Below are 19757 nucleotides of genomic sequence, written 5' to 3'. Positions count from 1 at the left end.
CCCTAAACAGAAGCCCCGTGTACACCGCCAACCCGTTCACATCTCTAACCGTTTTTCCCCACTCGACGACACACCCGCCGAGGATCAAACTCTGGTTATTGGCGACTCTGTTTTGAGAAATGTGAAGTTAGCAACACCAGCAACCATAGTCAATTGTCTTCCGGGGGCCAGAGCAGGCGACATTGAAGGAAATTTGAAATTGCTGGCTAAGGCTAAGCGTAAATTTGGTAAGATTGTAATTCACGTCGGCAGTAATGACACTCGGTTACGCCAATCGGAGGTCACTAAAATTAACATTAAATCGGTGTGTAACTTTGCAAAAACAATGTCGGACTCTGTAGTTTTCTCTGGGCCCCTCCCCAATCGGACCGGGAGTGACATGTTTAGCCGCATGTTCTCCTTGAATTGCTGGCTGTCTGAGTGGTGTCCAAAAAATGAGGTGGGCTTCATAGATAATTGGCAAAGCTTCTGGGGAAAACCTGGTCTTGTTAGGAGAGACGGCATCCATCCCACTTTGGATGGAGCAGCTCTCATTTCTAGAAATCTGGCCAATTTTCTTAAATCCTCCAAACTGTGACTATCCAGGGTTGGGACCAGGAAGCAGAGTTGTAGTCTTACACACCTCTCTGCAGCTTCTCTCCCCCTGCCATCCCCTCATTACCCCATCCCCGTACAGACGGTGTCTGCTCCCAGACCACCAATAACCAGCAAAAATCTATTTAAGCATAAAAATTCAAAAAGAAAAAATAATATAGCACCTTCAACTGCACCACAGACTAAAACAGTTAAATCAATCAATCAATCAATTTTTTTTTTATATAGCACCAAATCACAACAAACAGTTGCCCCAAGGCGCTTTATATTGTAAGGCAAGGCCATACAATAATGATGTAAAACCCCAACGGTCAAAACGACCCCCTGTGAGCAAGCACTTGGCTACAGTGGGAAGGAAAAACTCCCTTTTAACAGGAAGAAACCTCCAGCAGAACCAGGCTCAGGGAGGGGCAGTCTTCTGCTGGGACTGGTTGGGGCTGAGGGAGAGAACCAGGAAAAAGACATGCTGTGGAGGGGAGCAGAGATCGATCACTAATGATTAAATGCAGAGTGGTGCATACAGAGCAAAAAGAGAAAGAAACAGTGCATCATGGGAACCCCCCAGCAGTCTACGTCTATAGCAGCATAACTAAGGGATGGTTCAGGGTCACCTGATCCAGCCCTAACTATAAGCTTTAGCAAAAAGGAAAGTTTTAAGCCTAATCTTAAAAGTAGAGAGGGTGTCTGTCTCCCTGATCTGAATTGGGAGCTGGTTCCACAGGAGAGGAGCCTGAAAGCTGAAGGCTCTGCCTCCCATTCTACTCTTACAAACCCTAGGAACTACAAGTAAGCCTGCAGTCTGAGAGCGAAGCGCTCTATTGGGGTGATATGGTACTACGAGGTCCCTAAGATAAGATGGGACCTGATTATTCAAAACCTTATAAGTAAGAAGAAGAATTTTAAATTCTATTCTAGAATTAACAGGAAGCCAATGAAGAGAGGCCAATATGGGTGAGATATGCTCTCTCCTTCTAGTCCCCGTCAGCACTCTAGCTGCAGCATTTTGAATTAACTGAAGGCTTTTTAGGGAACTTTTAGGACAACCTGATAATAATGAATTACAATAGTCCAGCCTAGAGGAAATAAATGCATGAATTAGTTTTTCAGCATCACTCTGAGACAAGACCTTTCTGATTTTAGAGATATTGCGTAAATGCAAAAAAGCAGTCCTACATATTTGTTTAATATGCGCTTTGAATGACATATCCTGATCAAAAATGACTCCAAGATTTCTCACAGTATTACTAGAGGTCAGGGTAATGCCATCCAGAGTAAGGATCTGGTTAGACACCATGTTTCTAAGATTTGTGGGGCCAAGTACAATAACTTCAGTTTTATCTGAGTTTAAAAGCAGGAAATTAGAGGTCATCCATGTCTTTATGTCTGTAAGACAATCCTGCAGTTTAGCTAATTGGTGTGTGTCCTCTGGCTTCATGGATAGATAAAGCTGGGTATCATCTGCGTAACAATGAAAATTTAAGCAATACCGTCTAATAATACTGCCTAAGGGAAGCATATATAAAGTGAATAAAATTGGTCCTAGCACAGAACCTTGTGGAACTCCATAATTAACTTTAGTCTGTGAAGAAGATTCCCCATTTACATGAACAAATTGTAATCTATTAGACAAATATGATTCAAACCACCGCAGCGCAGTGCCTTTAATACCTATGGCATGCTCTAATCTCTGTAATAAAATTTTATGGTCAACAGTATCAAAAGCAGCACTGAGGTCTAACAGAACAAGCACAGAGATGAGTCCACTGTCCGAGGCCATAAGAAGATCATTAGTAACCTTCACTAATGCTGTTTCTGTACTATGATGAATTCTAAAACCTGACTGAAACTCTTCAAATAGACCATTCCTCTGCAGATGATCAGTTAGCTGTTTTACAACTACCCTTTCAAGAATTTTTGAGAGAAAAGGAAGGTTGGAGATTGGCCTATAATTAGCTAAGATAGCTGGGTCAAGTGATGGCTTTTTAAGTAATGGTTTAATTACTGCCACCTTAAAAGCCTGTGGTACATAGCCAACTAACAAAGATAGATTGATCATATTTAAGATCGAAGCATTAAATAATGGTAGGGCTTCCTTGAGCAGCCTGGTAGGAATGGGGTCTAATAAACATGTTGATGGTTTGGATGAAGTAACTAATGAAAATAACTCAGACAGAACAATCGGAGAGAAAGAGTCTAACCAAATACCGGCATCACTGAAAGCAGCCAAAGATAACGATACGTCTTTGGGATGGTTATGAGTAATTTTTTCTCTAATAGTTAAAATTTTGTTAGCAAAGAAAGTCATGAACTCATTACTAGTTAAAGATAATGGAATACTCAGCTCAATAGAGCTCTGACTCTTTGTCAGCCTGGCTACAGTGCTGAAAAGAAACCTGGGGTTGTTCTTATTTTCTTCAATTAGTGATGAGTAGAAAGATGTCCTAGCTTTACGGAGGGCTTTTTTATAGAGCAACAGACTCTTTTTCCAGGCTAAGTGAAGATCTTCTAAATTAGTGAGACGCCATTTCCTCTCCAACTTACGGGTTATCTGCTTTAAGCTACGAGTTTGAGAGTTATACCATGGAGTCAGACACTTCTGATTTAAAGCTCTCTTTTTCAGAGGAGTTACAGCATCCAAAGTTGTCTTCAATGAGGATGTAAAACTATTGACGAGATACTCTATCTCCCTTACAGAGTTTAGGTAGCTACTCTGCACTGTGTTGTTATATGGCATTAGAGAACATAAAGAAGGAATCATATCCTTAAACCTAGTTACAGCGCTTTCTGAAAGACTTCTAGTGTAATGAAACTTATTCCCTACTGCTGGGTAGTCCATCAGAGTAAATGTAAATGTTATTAAAAAATGATCAGACAGAAGGGAGTTTTCAGGGAATACTGTTAAGTCTTCTATTTCCATACCATAAGTCAGAACAAGATCTAAGATATGATTAAAGTGGTGGGTGGACTCATTTACTTTTTGAGCAAAGCCAATAGAGTCTAATAATAGATTAAATAATAGACCACATTTAACTGTTTTAGTCTGTGGTGCAGTTGAAGGTGCTATATTATTTTTTCTTTTTGAATTTTTATGCTTAAATAGATTTTTGCTGGTTATTGGTAGTCTGGTCTATTAAATGTGGTCTATTAAACATTAGGTCTCTCTCTTCTAAGTCCCTGTTGGTAAATGATATAATAATTGATCAACATATTGATTTATTCTGCCTAACAGAAACCTGGTTACAGCAGGATGAATATGTTAGTTTAAATGAGTCAACACCCCCGAGTCACACTAACTGTCAGAATGCTCGTAGCATGGGCCGGGGCGGAGGATTAGCAGCAATCTTCCATTCCAGCTTATTAATTAATCAAAAACCCAGACAGAGCTTTAATTCATTTGAAAGCTTGTCTCTTAGTCTTGTCCATCCAAATTGGAAGTCCCAAAAACCAGTTTTATTTGTTATTATCTATCGTCCACCTGGTCGTTACTGTGAGTTTCTCTGTGAATTTTCAGACCTTTTGTCTGACTTAGTGCTTAGCTCAGATAAGATAATTATAGTGGGCGATTTTAACATCCACACAGATGCTGAGAATGACAGCCTCAACACTGCATTTAATCTATTATTAGACTCTATTGGCTTTGCTCAAAAAGTAAATGAGTCCACCCACCACTTTAATCATATCTTAGATCTTGTTCTGACTTATGGTATGGAAATAGAAGACTTAACAGTATTCCCTGAAAACTCCCTTCTGTCTGATCATTTCTTAATAACATTTACATTTACTCTGATGGACTACCCAGCAGTGGGGAATAAGTTTCATTACACTAGAAGTCTTTCAGAAAGCACTGTAACTAGGTTTAAGGATATGATTCCTTCTTTATGTTCTCTAATGCCATATACCAACACAGTGCAGAGTAGCTACCTAAACTCTGTAAGGGAGCTAGAGTATCTCGTCAATAGTTTTACATCCTCATTGAAGACAACTTTGGATGCTGTAGCTCCTTTGAAAAAGAGAGCTTTAAATCAGAAGTGTCTGACTCCGTGGTATAACTCTCAAACTCGTAGCTTAAAGCAGATAACCCGTAAGTTGGAGAGGAAATGGCGTCTCACTAATTTAGAAGATCTTCACTTAGCCTGGAAAAAGAGTCTGTTGCTCTATAAAAAAGCCCTCCGTAAAGCTAGGACATCTTTCTACTCATCACTAATTGAAGAAAATAAGAACAACCCCAGGTTTCTTTTCAGCACTGTAGCCAGGCTGACAAAGAGTCAGAGCTCTATTGAGCTGAATATTCCATTAACTTTAACTAGTAATGACTTCATGACTTTCTTTGCTAACAAAATTTTAACTATTAGAGAAAAAATTACTCATAACCATCCCAAAGATGTATCGTTATCTTTGGCTGCTTTCAGTGATGCCGGTATTTGGTTAGACTCTTCCTCTCCGATTGTTCTGAGTTATTTTCATTAGTTACTTCATCCAAACCATCAACATGTTTATTAGACCCCATTCCTACCAGGCTGCTCAAGGAAGCCCTACCATTATTTAATGCTTCGATCTTAAATATGATCAATCTATCTTTGTTAGTTGGCTATGTACCACAGGCTTTTAAGGTGGCAGTAATTAAACCATTACTTAAAAAGCCATCACTTGACCCAGCTATCTTAGCTAATTATAGGCCAATCTCCAACCTTCCTTTTCTCTCAAAAATTCTTGAAAGGGTAGTTGTAAAACAGCTAACTGATCATCTGCAGAGGAATGGTCTATTTGAAGAGTTTCAGTCAGGTTTTAGAATTCATCATAGTACAGAAACAGCATTAGTGAAGGTTACAAATGATCTTCTTATGGCCTCGGACAGTGGACTCATCTCTGTGCTTGTTCTGTTAGACCTCAGTGCTGCTTTTGATACTGTTGACCATAAAATTTTATTACAGAGATTAGAGCATGCCATAGGTATTAAAGGCACTGCGCTGCGGTGGTTTGAATCATATTTGTCTAATAGATTACAATTTGTTCATGTAAATGGGGAATCTTCTTCACAGACTAAAGTTAATTATGGAGTTCCACAAAGTTCTGTGCTAGGACCAATTTTATTCACTTTATACATGCTTCCCTTAGGCAGTATTATTAGACGGTATTGCTTAAATTTTCATTGTTACGCAGATGATACCCAGCTTTATCTATCCATGAAGCCAGAGGACACACACCAATTAGCTAAACTGCAGGATTGTCTTACAGACATAAAGACATGGATGACCTCTAATTTCCTGCTTTTAAACTCAGATAAATCTGAAGTTATTGTACTTGGCCCCACAAATCTTAGAAACATGGTGTCTAACCAGATCCTTACTCTGGATGGCATTATTACCCTGACCTCTAGTAATACTGTGAGAAATCTTGGAGTCATTTTTGATCAGGATATGTCATTCAAAGCGCATATTAAACAAATATGTAGGACTGCTTTTTTGCATTTACGCAATATCTCTAAAATCAGAAAGGTCTTGTCTCAGAGTGATGCTGAAAAACTAATTCATGCATTTATTTCCTCTAGGCTGGACTATTGTAATTCATTATTATCAGGTTGTCCTAAAAGTTCCCTAAAAAGCCTTCAGTTAATTCAAAATGCTGCAGCTAGAGTACTGACGGGGACTAGAAGGAGAGAGCATATCTCACCCATATTGGCCTCTCTTCATTGGCTTCCTGTTAATTCTAGAATAGAATTTAAAATTCTTCTTCTTACTTATAAGGTTTTGAATAATCAGGTCCCATCTTATCTTAGGGACCTCGTAGTACCATATCACCCCAATAGAGCGCTTCGCTCTCAGACTGCAGGCTTACTTGTAGTTCCTAGGGTTTGTAAGAGTAGAATGGGAGGCAGAGCCTTCAGCTTTCAGGCTCCTCTCCTGTGGAACCAGCTCCCAATTCAGATCAGGGAGACAGACACCCTCTCTACTTTTAAGATTAGGCTTAAAACTTTCCTTTTTGCTAAAGCTTATAGTTAGGGCTGGATCAGGTGACCCTAAACCATCCCTTAGTTATGCTGCTATAGACGTAGACTGCTGGGGGGTTCCCATGATGCACTGTTTCTTTCTCTTTTTGCTCTGTATGCACCACTCTGCATTTAATCATTAGTGATCGATCTCTGCTCCCCTCCACAGCATGTCTTTTTCCTGGTTCTCTCCCTCAGCCCCAACCAGTCCCAGCAGAAGACTGCCCCTCCCTGAGCCTGGTTCTGCTGGAGGTTTCTTCCTGTTAAAAGGGAGGTTTCCTTCCCACTGTAGCCAAGTGCTTGCTCACAGAGGGTCGTTTTGACCGTTGGGGTTTTACATAATTATTGTATGGCCTTGCCTTACAATATAAAGCGCCTTGGGGCAACTGTTTGTTGTGATTTGGCGCTATATTAAAAAATTGATTGATTGATTGATTGAAGTGATTACTGAACAATATCCATGCAAATTATAAAGTCTTGACTAAAATAAATGTATAATCGATAGCCAAGAAAAGAGGAAAGTAAATGAAAGTAAGTGTATCCTTGTGGACCAGCATCCTCCACAAGGATTGATGCTGGTCTAAAGCACATCGGGACTCTGGCAGCAAAGAATAATGCAAACAAAAGGAACAGGCAGGTAGAACCTAATCTCTCCGCTAAGCAAGTTGTTGGCGGTCAATGCCGTGTTGTGCTTCAGCGGGTCTTCGTCTCCATGCCACGTCTGCAGTGCTGCTGCAACAGTCTTTGAAGGACCACGCTCGGTAGCAAGTTAGCTACACTGAGGCAGCTAAGCTAGCATAGCAACACAGTGAAATAACAGCTCAATACGTACACGGAAATGTGTGACAACCTGCTTGAGCAATCACACTGTTGCCACCAATGTAACCAAGCTGATGAGGGTTCATTACAGGTGTGTTCAGCATTAAAACATGGGACAACGGAAGACTGTTTGGGTGCAGCAAAATGGCTGGCTCCTTCATTCCACAGCCCCGCGCTAGCCACATACATGCGCAGGCAGGGGCATGTCACCTTGCACTTCCTGTTCTACGGCACCACAACATGCCAAAATTAAACCCCATACAACATATAGAAAGTGAAATCTTGATTCAGAATCCAGATCACCTCAAAATTAAATGGAGTCTTCCATGTCCTTATATCTATCTCTGGTGAAAATTTCATCTAAATCTGTGCAGTAGTTTTCACGTAATCCTGCAAACAGACAGACAGAAAAAAAAAATGTATTTATTAAAACATTTATTTACATTTATTTATTTATTCATTGCCCTGGATATATACGAGGTCTGTGAGAAAAGTATCCGACCTTATTATTTTTTTAAAAAAACATATGGATTTGAATCACGTGTGATTACATCAGCCAAGCTTGAACCTTTGTGCGCATGCAAGAGTTTTATCACGCCTGTCAGTGACGTCGTTCGCCTGTGAGCACGACTTGTGCTTTCTGCTTTAACCTTCAAGTCCCTACATCACCAGACTGTGAATTCCTCAAATTATATTGGATACTGGATCTATTGGACTACTATTGGATTTACCATGGAATTGATCAGCTGGTCTCTGAACACTATTGACACCATTTTTTCTACAAGAAGGTCAGGACCAGGGGATCCTACCTGCCCAGATGGAATGTATCCTGTGGGCTATGTTCTCAACTCCTGGGGCTCTTGGGGTGTTGCATGCTTGGCGCCTTTCTCCATTGAGGACGTCGAGGATTTATTCATTTTTGGTCCTATGGTAGCAGGGCTGGTACTTTTTGGCTTATGTGCTGCCCTGATGTACTGGAAGATTGGCAAGACGGCGGCATCAAGAACCACGGCCCCTCGGTTGTCCATCATGATTAACGAGGTTGGCAAGGCAGTGCATTCTCAAACTGCGATGACTCTTGAACTCAGACACAAATTGGATGACATCTTGGAGCTGATGTGTGCCTTGCAGTTGAAGTTGAAGGATTCGGAGGCTGGTGAATGTTCTTAATTCATAATTGGGAAAATTCTTAATTCATAATTGGGATTTGGTTGTTCAAGTGGAACTGTTAAAAGTGTTTTTCACTGCTCAACCACAATTTTTTAATTTCAATTTATTTTCATTTATATAGCGCCAAATCACAACAGAGTTGCCTCAAAGCGCTTCATACAGGTAAGGTCTAAACTTACCAACCCCCAGAGCAACAGTGGTAAGGAAAAACTCCCTCTGACAAGAAACCTCAAGCAGACAGACTCAAAGGGGTGACCCTCTGCTTGGGCCATGCTACAAACATAAATTACAGAACAATTCACAGAACAATTCACGGATGAATATACAAGAAATGCTATTGGCGCACAGGACAGGAGGATCACCAACATGAATACAACTCCTATCTCTGGATGGAGCTGCACCTTAAACAGAGAGAAAAAAACAGAATCAGGCATCAGAAAGACAAAAGACAGGTGACAATCCTATGGGCATCACACAGATTAAGGAGCGGTACAACTGGTTTAAAGACGTCCGCACAACGGTGGAGAGTGAGCCACGCTCCAGTCGGCCATCAACATGCTGAAATAACCAGCTCATTTCCAAAGTGAATGCTGTGGTGATGCGGGACTGTCATGTGACTATCCGAGAAATTGCAGAAGAGGTGGACATCAGCACTTTTTCGGTACAGTCCACTGTGACAGAAGATTTGGTCGTGGAAAGAGTGGCTGTGAAATTCATGCTGCTGCTGACGGCGGCACAAAAGCCGTCCTGCTGCAACATGAGGTGATGTTCTTGGATGTATGGCACAACAATGGGCCTCAGGATCTCGTCACGGTATCTCTGTGCATTCAAAATGCCATCAATAAAATGCACCTGTGTTCTTTGTCCATAACAGACGCCTGCCCATACCATAACCCCACCGCCACCATGGGCCACTCGATCCACAACACTGACATCAGAAAACCGCTCACCCACACGACGCCACACACGCTGTCTGCCATCTGCCCTGAACAGTGTGAACCGGGATTCATCCGTGAAGAGAACACCTCTCCAACGTGCCAAACAGCAGCGAATGTGAGCATTTGCCTACTCAAGTCGGTTACGACGACGAACTGGAGTCAGGTCGAGAACCCGATGAGGACGACGAGCATGCAGATGAGCTTCCCTGAGACGGTTTCTGACAGTTTGTGCAGAAATTCTTTGGTTATGCAAACCGATTGTTTCAGCAGCTGTCCGAGTGGCTGGTCTCAGACGATCTTGGAGGTGAACATGCTGGATGTGGAGGTCCTGGGCTGGTGTGGTTACACGTGGTCTGCGGTAGTGAGGCTGTTGGATGTACTGCCAAATTCTCTGAAACGCCTTTGGAGACGGCTTATAGTAGAGAAATGAACATTCAATACATGAGCAACAGCTCTGGTTGACATTCCTGCTGTCAGCATGCCAATTGCACGCTCCCTCAAATCTTGCGACATCTGTGGCATTGTGCTGTGTGATAAAACTGCACCTTTCAGAGTGGCCTTTTATTGTGGGCAGTCTAAGGCACACCTGTGCACTAATCATGGTGTCTAATCAGCATCTTGATATGGCACACCTGTGAGGTGGGGTGGATTATCTCAGCAAAGGAGAAGTGCTCACTATCACAGATTTAGACTGGTTTGTGAACAATATTTGAGGGAAATGGTGATATTGTGTATGTGGAAAAAGTTTTAGATCTTTGAGTTCATCTCATAAAAAATGGGAGCAAAACCAAAAGTGTTGCGTTTATATTTTTGTTGAGTGTAACACCTCCCTTTTTTCCACTTGGGGTCACCACAGCAGATCCAGTATGAATCTGAATGTTTATTAAACACAAATTGTACTTGTGCCCTTTCTGACCCAACTCCACATTACATGAAGAATGGTAGGGATGGTCTTGAATCAAGAACCTTCCACCGCTTGGCAACCACACTACTAACATGAGGCACACCACCATTTTTAAAATAAAGTTCAGCCAGTATTTATCTTGACTATTCCATTATTTACCTAGTTATTGTTATTTACAGTCAGGTACAGTACATAAGTATATGGACAGTGATACAATTTTTGTAATTTTTCCTCTGCGCACACCACAATAGAGTTGAAATGACACCATCAAGATATAACTGAAGTCTACTCTGTAGATCTGTAATTCAAAGGGTTGCAGCCATTACACAATTACATACACTAGTCCTCCATGAGTAAGTCCTATATAGGTCCTGTGGTGCATTGGTGCTGGTGCTTATCCCAGGATTTCATATCATGAAGCAGGTATGAGTCTATGACTTCTACAAGACAGGATGCCAGTCTGATGCACATTATTTTACCAGCCAAGGCAAGTACCCATTGACAGTGCAGCAGATAACCAAAACAATTATTCAGTTTGTGATAAAAGCATGAAATTTGGTACACATATTCTAAATTAACTAATGTTTATTTTCAGACATGGAGACACCTGGAGCTGACCTCTAATGAGCTACAGGGATCAATAAAGAATTAGACAGGGGGCAAAATTTAAAAAAGCTCCAGTCATGTTGAAAACTATACCACACTATTTGTGTGACCATAAGAATTCCAAATAGGTATAGTTTGGACTATCTATGACTGAATGTTCTGGAGTTATGGGGTAAAAACATCAAAAATGGTGACAAAGTAAGACAAAGTAAGCAAAGTAAGAATTTCATTGCACAGGGAAACATGTTTCTTTACTGTGCATATGACAATAAAAGCTTTGAATCATTGAATCTTTGAAAGGTCAGTTTCAGTTTGTACAGGGGTGAAAATTTGAAGTTACCTCAATTTTGGTAAAAAGTGATGCAAATTAATGGTTGAGTGAATAGGATTAATAAATGGAATAGTTTTGACTATGTTGAATGTTTGGTCTCCAAAGTAAAGGTCAAAAAAGGTTGACGTTCATTGGATTCTATAACATGTGACATATGTTACCCCGTAACATGATAACTAAGCATGACAGATGGTGCAAACTATTCATTTTTAAAATGCTATTAACTCAACCAATAAGTAAATAATAGTAAGTAAAAGTAGTAATAGTAGTAAATAATAATGAAGTAACGGCCTGGTACATATCCCTCCATGTTCTGTCTCATTTATTAGATTTATTCGGCACATGTGCCTGTGATTTAGATCAATGAATAATGAACACAGGTGGGAAAAAAAACGCACTGATTTGTATCACAACAGAGCAATGTGACAGATTACGCTGCCCTTTTAAAAGATGCCTACAGCAAATCATTCGCCGACCCGATATCCAAACTCGAGTCCGGATGGATGGATGATGTAGCAAGGTGAAGTCCGGATTGAAAAGATGTTACTGTTAGCTTGGCTAGCGGGGAATGCCCCTTTGGTTGACCTGGTAGAGTCTTGATCTCGAGTGCGAGCAATCTGGTGTTCCAATCCCACCGCCATCCCTGTCACAAAAATAGATCATCTGGTCACAATGATAATCGCAGCATGACTCAATGGCACTGCCACACAATTTGCCGTGCCAACGTGACCTGCTGGATGTTGCATTAAAAAAAATAATTATTTGGTAGCAGATTAATCATTTGTTCTCAGAGATTGGCTGATAAAACCATCTCTAATCGCTCCGGAAGCACAGAGGAATTTTCTACAGCATCTTAATTTTCTTGTGCGCTCCATGGGATGGAGAAAGTGTTTGGGATCATCTCAAAGGACATTATTTATAATATTTGTATTGTAATGTCTTGGTAAAACAGTTGCATTTTCACTCCTTCTTATAAGCATCTGTAAAATTCTGTTTATTATGGATTTAGACAGTTGTTTGAGTCTGTTACTGACCGACCGAGTGTCTATGTTTTTACACCTCTCGACCTTTGAACCAACCTGGTTGCGTATGCGCATTCCCAGAGTCTTATACAGATGAAGTGTCTTCTCCGAGGACACAGACACATAGCATGACCAAGTTTTTCACAGGCCACAATTGGATAAACTAAATATAAAGGTTGAAGTTGATTTTTTTTTTTTTAATGGAAATATAGTTGTGCTAAAAAGTGTTTGTCATATTTTTCTGCTTGTTTTTGTCTTCTCAATTTTTGTGGGTGTGTTAGAGCCTGGTATATATACACTACAGCATTTTCAGTGGCTTTGTGTGCATGCCAAAGGAGTTGTGCTCAAAACTTTACATACACTGGCAGAATTATTAGTGGGGTTTTTGTTTATTTGTTTGTTTGTTTGTTTTGTTGCTGTTTTTCAGAGAATATGAATGATAATACAAAAAACATTTTTTCACTCATGGTTAGTGGTTGTGTGAAGCCATTTATTGTCAAACAACTGTGCTTACTCTTTTTAAATCATAATAACAGCAGAAATGAATCAAATGACCCTGATCAAAAGTTTACATACCCTGGTGATTTTGGCCTGACAAAATGCACACAAGTTGACATAAACAGGTTTGAATGGCTACAAAAGGTAACCATCCTCACCCGTGATCTGTTTTCTTGTGTGTGTAGAAAAGGTCCACTTTTGAAGACATTTTTTTCATACTATTACTATGACTAATACTACTTATAATAATAAGAAGAAGAATTTCAACAATTAAAATGTTTAGAAATAATTTAAATTTTAGAATAATCTTAGAAAGAATTTAATAGTTATATTTATAAACAATGTAGGTTAGAAAGGTTTTACCGTTACAGTGCTGTCAACAGTTAAATATGAGGTCAAGAAAGATGTCTTTACTTTTTACAAAACAAGTATTTATGTTCATTGAAGTCAAGAAAGGGTGACTATAAAGTGAGTATTGGCAAAACGGGCTATCATTTTCATGTTGAGGTGGTGGGGGATGTTGTCGGCAGCTTCTGGAAAAAAAAAAACTAATGAAGTAACTATATCTAACTTAGTTACTTTTAAAACTGTGTCATCAGTAAAATAACTAAGTTACTTTTTCAAGGAGTAATTAATAATCAGTAATTGGAAGTAACTGTGGCAACACTGGGTGAATGTGAGGCATCATTGTAAAGCACTTTGAGCATCTGCAGCAGCTGAAAATTGCTATTGAAATGCAGTTCATTGACCATTTGGGCTTCATCTACGAATACAAACTGTAAGACACTGTGTGGCAATTCTGTCTTGAGTAGGCAGTTCTTAAAAGCTGGGTGTCCATGCAAGAAGCCACCAAGATGTTTGTGCTGTTGTCTTGTATGAAAATCCTTTTCTGTGATAGTTCTGTTGTACCTTTGGAATTAAAGCTGAAAGTCTACATTTCAGTCACGTCTTAATTGCAGTGGTGTACAGAGTTAAAAATATTGTGTCATGTTCCCAACACATATGTACATGTGTATTGTAATAGTGGTAAGGGTTTGGGTTGTCCAAATTATAGTCTTCTGAGATCTCCATTTCGCTTCTAAAGTGCTCAGAACATTTTTAGAATGACGGACAATGGTAAATGTCTTTCTATGGCCTTGCGTTAGTGACAATGATAATGATAACACATGTTCACCTGGCTGTGATCTCATTTGAATTCATGATCTAATTTGAATTCTCGCTGTGCCTGCTGTTGTTGGAGCAGCAGGATCCAGACAGAGCTGATGTGTGCCAGCTGTCTGCAGGCCTCTGATCTTTCGGCTTTGTGTGTCTGTCCGTAAGAAGTGGCAGGATGTGAGCACATGTTGTGGCTTTGGACAGCTGAGCCATGTCTCATATGGGAATGAGCCCTTTTCTTTCGGTGCTGTTTATGTAGGATGTGATACACATGTACTGTATGCACACATGCATGTGCGTGTACTTGTGTATGTGTGTGCGTATTGTTGAGAATTGGTTTGAGAAAACTTTCAGATGAATGACTGCATTGAATGTGTAATGTTACGTCACTCTGCTGCGGTTGGAATGTAACCATGCTGGTTTGTAAGTCAGTAAGAATATGAATCACTATACTTCACAACGGTGGTTTACATATGAAGACACAGACACAGATCTGTTCCCAAAATTATATTCTTCACATTTCTTTTTATTACCTCCGTTGTTGAGGTTTGGGTGTTTGTATCACTTTCTGTCTGACGGATGTGGATAGACAGAATAATGCAACTTAATCAATACATTTTGAATATATTGTTATTGTACAGAATGGATTTGGGATTGAAATTTGGGGAATTATTCAAATCCATATCTGGACTGAGTATGTTTTGTTTGTTTCTGAATTTGTTCCAAGATTTGAGGCCTTGTGATCCATTCCACACAGAAAAAATGTATTTCTTACAACTCCAGAGACTTTTTATGATACACTGTGACACACAGTATAAATAAATTCACATTTCAAAGTTAGTTTCACACTGACATACGCATGGAAAAATTATACGCAAGCAATAGACTTTTAGGCATATGTACTGTGTTGCAAACATTTGATATGTTGGTGAATGTATGTGTATATATATATATATATATATATATATATACACACACACACACAACAGAAGTGGGCAAGATCTAAGGACCAGTTGATTTGCTGAATACCATTTCTTTGGTGAAATATAATTTCTATAATTTTTATTAGAGAGCATATTTCGTGAATATTATTGTTCAATTGTGTGTCTCTACATCTGCGATCTCAGTGACTGGGTGAGATAAGGGCTGTGAGCAACTTCTTTTTTGAACATGAAAACACCTTCTTGATAAGTTTCCTTCTGCTGACAAAAATAATAGATTAGAAGTTACAGTTTAATTTGATATTTCAGACTCAAATAAAGTCAAATATTATAACAATATCAACTGCTATGTCATTAAAGACCATGAAATAATATTTTTTAAATCATGTATGTTTTTCAGTTCATTGAGTGAGTCAGAGTCAGTCAGTCCATAAAAACCTCAACATACTTTTGCTTTGATATTTTGGGTTCTGATGTGTAAAGGTGATGACTAGTGAAACTCCGAATTTCAGTCATGTTAATATTTTGTAACATCAAAAATAAATTGCTATCGAAGGGCCCACTAGTGGTCACTGTTGTTGTTATGGTTTTGTTTTGTATATCTTCTTTGTTAGCAGTCACAGTAACACTATTTAAATATGTTTAACAGTTGAAAGGTTGTCTCATAAAAGTGCAGCATGTATCACAGTTTTCTGACTTGTTTCCAACTTTGGAGGCTCGCATTTCAACTTTGAAAATATTTTGGATTTTATGAAACTGATATGAGTCCTTATATAACATTCAAGAAGTAATGGCACAAACTTTGAATGAGTGTTTCCTTCTTGCTTTGCGCAGCGCTGACACAAAGGACTCACCACCTCAGGCTGCTTCACCAGTCACATCATCCTCTTGTTAAAGAGGAGACAAAAAATTTGGGCTCAAGTGTTACAAGTGGAATCGGGGATAAATAAAGGCACCAGCAAGTCTCAGGGCCTACATCTCTGAATGTTAACCTGTTTTGCCCCACTGGCAATAGTTGTTGCCGAAGTGTATCACTGTCATTTTCTACTCACAATAAAAAAAATCTCAAAGGTACTAATGCAACTTTTTCCACTTATTTAAAAAAAAAAAAAATCTGGGCATAAATGGGATAAACATTGAGTTTCGACAGGCATACAGGTGACCTTAGTAACACACAATAAGCTGGCACTCTTAATACAGGACGTGGCGGCACATAGGACTCAACCACATCTGTCAGATAAGAGGGTGCACAACCATTCAACAATTTATATGTTACAAACAAAACCTTCATGAACAGGGGGATCCAGATAAAAGTGGATAACACCAGTGTAATATCACTGAATTTCCTATTTCCAACTGTATTCTGGATCTTTTAAAGTCTCATACTATTATGAGATAAGTCATAAAATATAACAATCAGTTCTGGAAAACACAAAAGCATGAGCCAAAATCTCTGTATTAGCTATACACAACCTCATTCTAACTGTTGCATGGGCACCTCTGTAATGTGCAGGTCAAAAGACATTGACTGGTCAAAAATTACACCAAGATTTTTAACTCATTCACTGTGTTGAATCACACAATAACCCAGTGACAGTGTGAAATGACCATAGATGGCTGTCTAGTTGAGCCAGTAATCATCATGTCAGTCTTCTTTGTGTTAAAAAAAAATGAAGTTGACTTGAGCTTTTCACTTCAGCCAAATGGTCTCCCAGTTGTACATTATGAGACATTTTACATGAACAAGCATGTGCACCTGCATATAATCAGCATAACAGTTCAAATTAATTTCATGGTTGCATATAAGTTGAAGAAAAGGAGCTACATAAAAGGAGAACAGCAATGAACCTAGAACTGAGCCCAGAGGTCCTCCATACTTCACTGTGGGGGAAAAAGCAAGGAATCATCAATGTATGACATAGTTAGCGAGAAAAAGAAGACATTTTTTGAACATCTTGAAAATCAAACATATGAAAACAGCAAAATGACAGAATACCCCAAAGACAACTTCCTGGGTCTGCTAATGGTTTTAAAGGAATTTACAAGATTTCAAACAACAACCTTTCAAGATGCATATCTGTGAAAGGTGGGGCTTTAGACCTCAACGTAAGAGTATATGTCCAGAGACACCAAAATAATTATGATAATTATATATAATTATCATAATTATTAATAATAATGACAATAATCATTTTCAATTTTGTCCAACAATATACAATGATTGATTACATCAACCACAGTGCTCAGATCTAATTGTCATAGCACTGAAGTGGGGCCTACAGCCATAGCCAAGAACAAGTTGTTCCACATTTTAACAAATAGAAATGGTGTGGCGTGCCTAAATGCTTACTGCTGAGGTTTTAAGATTACAACAAATATACAAAAATTTAATTAGAGACCTTTTAAAAAATGTTTTATTTTATTTTTTGATAAAAACGATGAATAAGGAACAGGTCTATAAATTTGACCTATCTCTTTCTGTGCTAATTTACCGTACTTGTAAAAGCCCAAGGTCAATGCTATGAAGGAAATACCAAGAGAACTAAACTGAATCATAGGGGGGTAGTGATAAAATCATTGTGGAAGCAATCCAAATTATGATTCATATCTCTAGCTGTGATCAGTTTGACAACAATTTCATTATCTTCATGTAATTACTCTCTACATCGGCAGTTCTTGCACTGTGTGGATTCCACAGACTTGTAGTTCAGACATGTCTCTTTAGAATTAGTGACTTGAAGAATGCAGCTGAACTGCACACTGATGGCATGAGTCAGCTGACATCTATGTGTGTGATCTCCATGTCATGTTTTAATGCTGTGGACAGAGATCTGCCTCAGAGAATAGTGTCCACCACACAGGAACAGCAGGGACATTTGTCTGTCCTCAGAAAAATTCAGAGATCACTTTAATATTTTTTCCTTCTGTGTTTATACCTTTGAGGATCTCCTCAACACTACTGACATGCCCTCCTTTGAGGAGGCGGGAATGGAAGACTCAAACGAATCTGGTGCCATCACCCAAGCGAAGTCCTCGGTGGCAGATTGCCGGGGATGGATGAGATTTGACCTGTGGACGTGAACTTTGGGTAATGACCAAAAGGACAAGGTCCTGGATACAAGTAGTGGAAATGAGATTCCTCCGTTAGCTATCTGGCCTTACACTCTGAGACAGGGCGAGAAGCTCGATTATCTGGGAGGAACTCTGAGTAGAGCCGCTTCCTCTTCACTTTGAAAGGAGCTGGCTAAGGTGGTTCGGGCATCTGATGAGGATGCCCCCTGGTCATCTCCATCAGGAGGTCTTCCAGGCACATTTAACTCAGACTCACAACATGCTGCAGGGATTATATTTATGGGGATTTAGGGAAGGGATAGGGAAGTCTGGGAAGAGCTGCTTGGTCTACTGCCAGAAAATGAATTAATTAATGTTTGTATCATCAAGCACTATGTTACACTTTTTTATTTATATTTTTCATGTGTTACAATCCTGTATCACCCTCATATGTTTAACAGAAGTCAGTGTTGCCAGATCGTTGAAAAACAAGCAACCATGTCTGTAAAAATGAGGCAAAAAATAAAAATAAAAAAATCTCCCAGACAAGTCCAAATTAGCAATGTCTTCAAAGTGATCAAGTTAATAATTCTTTAATTATATTTTTTCAATGTAACGACCACCACCATTTTCACTGGGGTCACCACAGTAGTTGGGGTGTCAAGCCATATATCTATTGATTGATTTCTCAGGTTTTGTGCCAGATGTCCTTCTTGACTTAACTCCAGAAGTACAAAGAGAATGGCTCATAATAATAATAATAATAATAATGCATGGTATTGGCCATTCCAGGCATTTAACAATTGCAAAAATGAATGAAATGCAAGAACCCATTGCATTAGTTTTCCTTTTTTTAAATCTTCACACATGTACTAATCTGTTCATTTTACAAGTCTAAGTCATAAAGAAGTAATAGGATCAAGCATCAACATTAAGAAACTACCGTTGTCATACAAAAATATCTCCTAGTAATTATGTTAATTAACACTGCACATGATTGTAGGTGAGGATATTTGATGACATAGACTTTGGTCATTATTAACCAGGTGGATGTTACAAGTACAAATGAACAGCTATAATTTAAAAATGTGACATGCAACATCTAGTATTTATAGATTTGAATGCAGACATTTGGGTCCCTTGGCAATAGGGGTGTAATGATACAGTAGTTTCATGATACAATACATATTACAATCCACAATTACATCATTGTTCCCACTAATTATGTAAAAAGTAATGTGCGGTGGATGTTTTCTAGAGTATAAATTGTAATGTTATCGCGTTCCTGTTTGTATATTTTATAAATCATTTATTATTCTTTTCCATGCATTAGTTGATTTTTGATGGTATTACAATACTAATTGGAAAAAACACCATCTGATACAGGCTTCACGATGCAATTATTGCAATGCATGATGTATCTTTTATTTTATTCACGAATCCTCATGCAGATGTATTACAAACTGTGCTTGATAATCTCATAGTGACATTATTTAAAGTAAATAAAATGCAAAACGCAAAGCCGATTACATAAGCATACACTCCCCTTTATATATAACAACTAAATGATCGTTTTTATAGCCACTTAACTTTAGATCTGTCAGCAGATGAATGTTTCATTCACTAATAAGCAGAAAGAACATGCCACATTATTTTTATTTACCTGCTAATTTTGAACTTTGAGATTAAATGACTTTTTTTGCTTTTTTTTTTTAATCCATTTTTTTTAACTGGTTTCATCA

General features: G+C 38.9%; 1 protein-coding gene across 3 annotated transcripts in view; it reads left to right on the top strand.

Annotated features, from left to right (window-relative positions):
- The window catches only part of LOC117506595 (rho GTPase-activating protein 40), a 61941-nt gene that overhangs the window by 7298 nt on the left and 34886 nt on the right, over positions 1-19757 (top strand). The gene's annotated exons all lie outside the window — the stretch shown is intronic.

This window comes from Thalassophryne amazonica, chromosome 3 (genome assembly GCF_902500255.1).
Source record: "Thalassophryne amazonica chromosome 3, fThaAma1.1, whole genome shotgun sequence".
Taxonomy (NCBI): Eukaryota; Metazoa; Chordata; class Actinopteri; order Batrachoidiformes; family Batrachoididae; genus Thalassophryne; species Thalassophryne amazonica.
The sequence above is the reverse complement of the archived record's forward strand: the minus strand, read 5'-3'. Positions and strand labels throughout refer to the sequence as shown.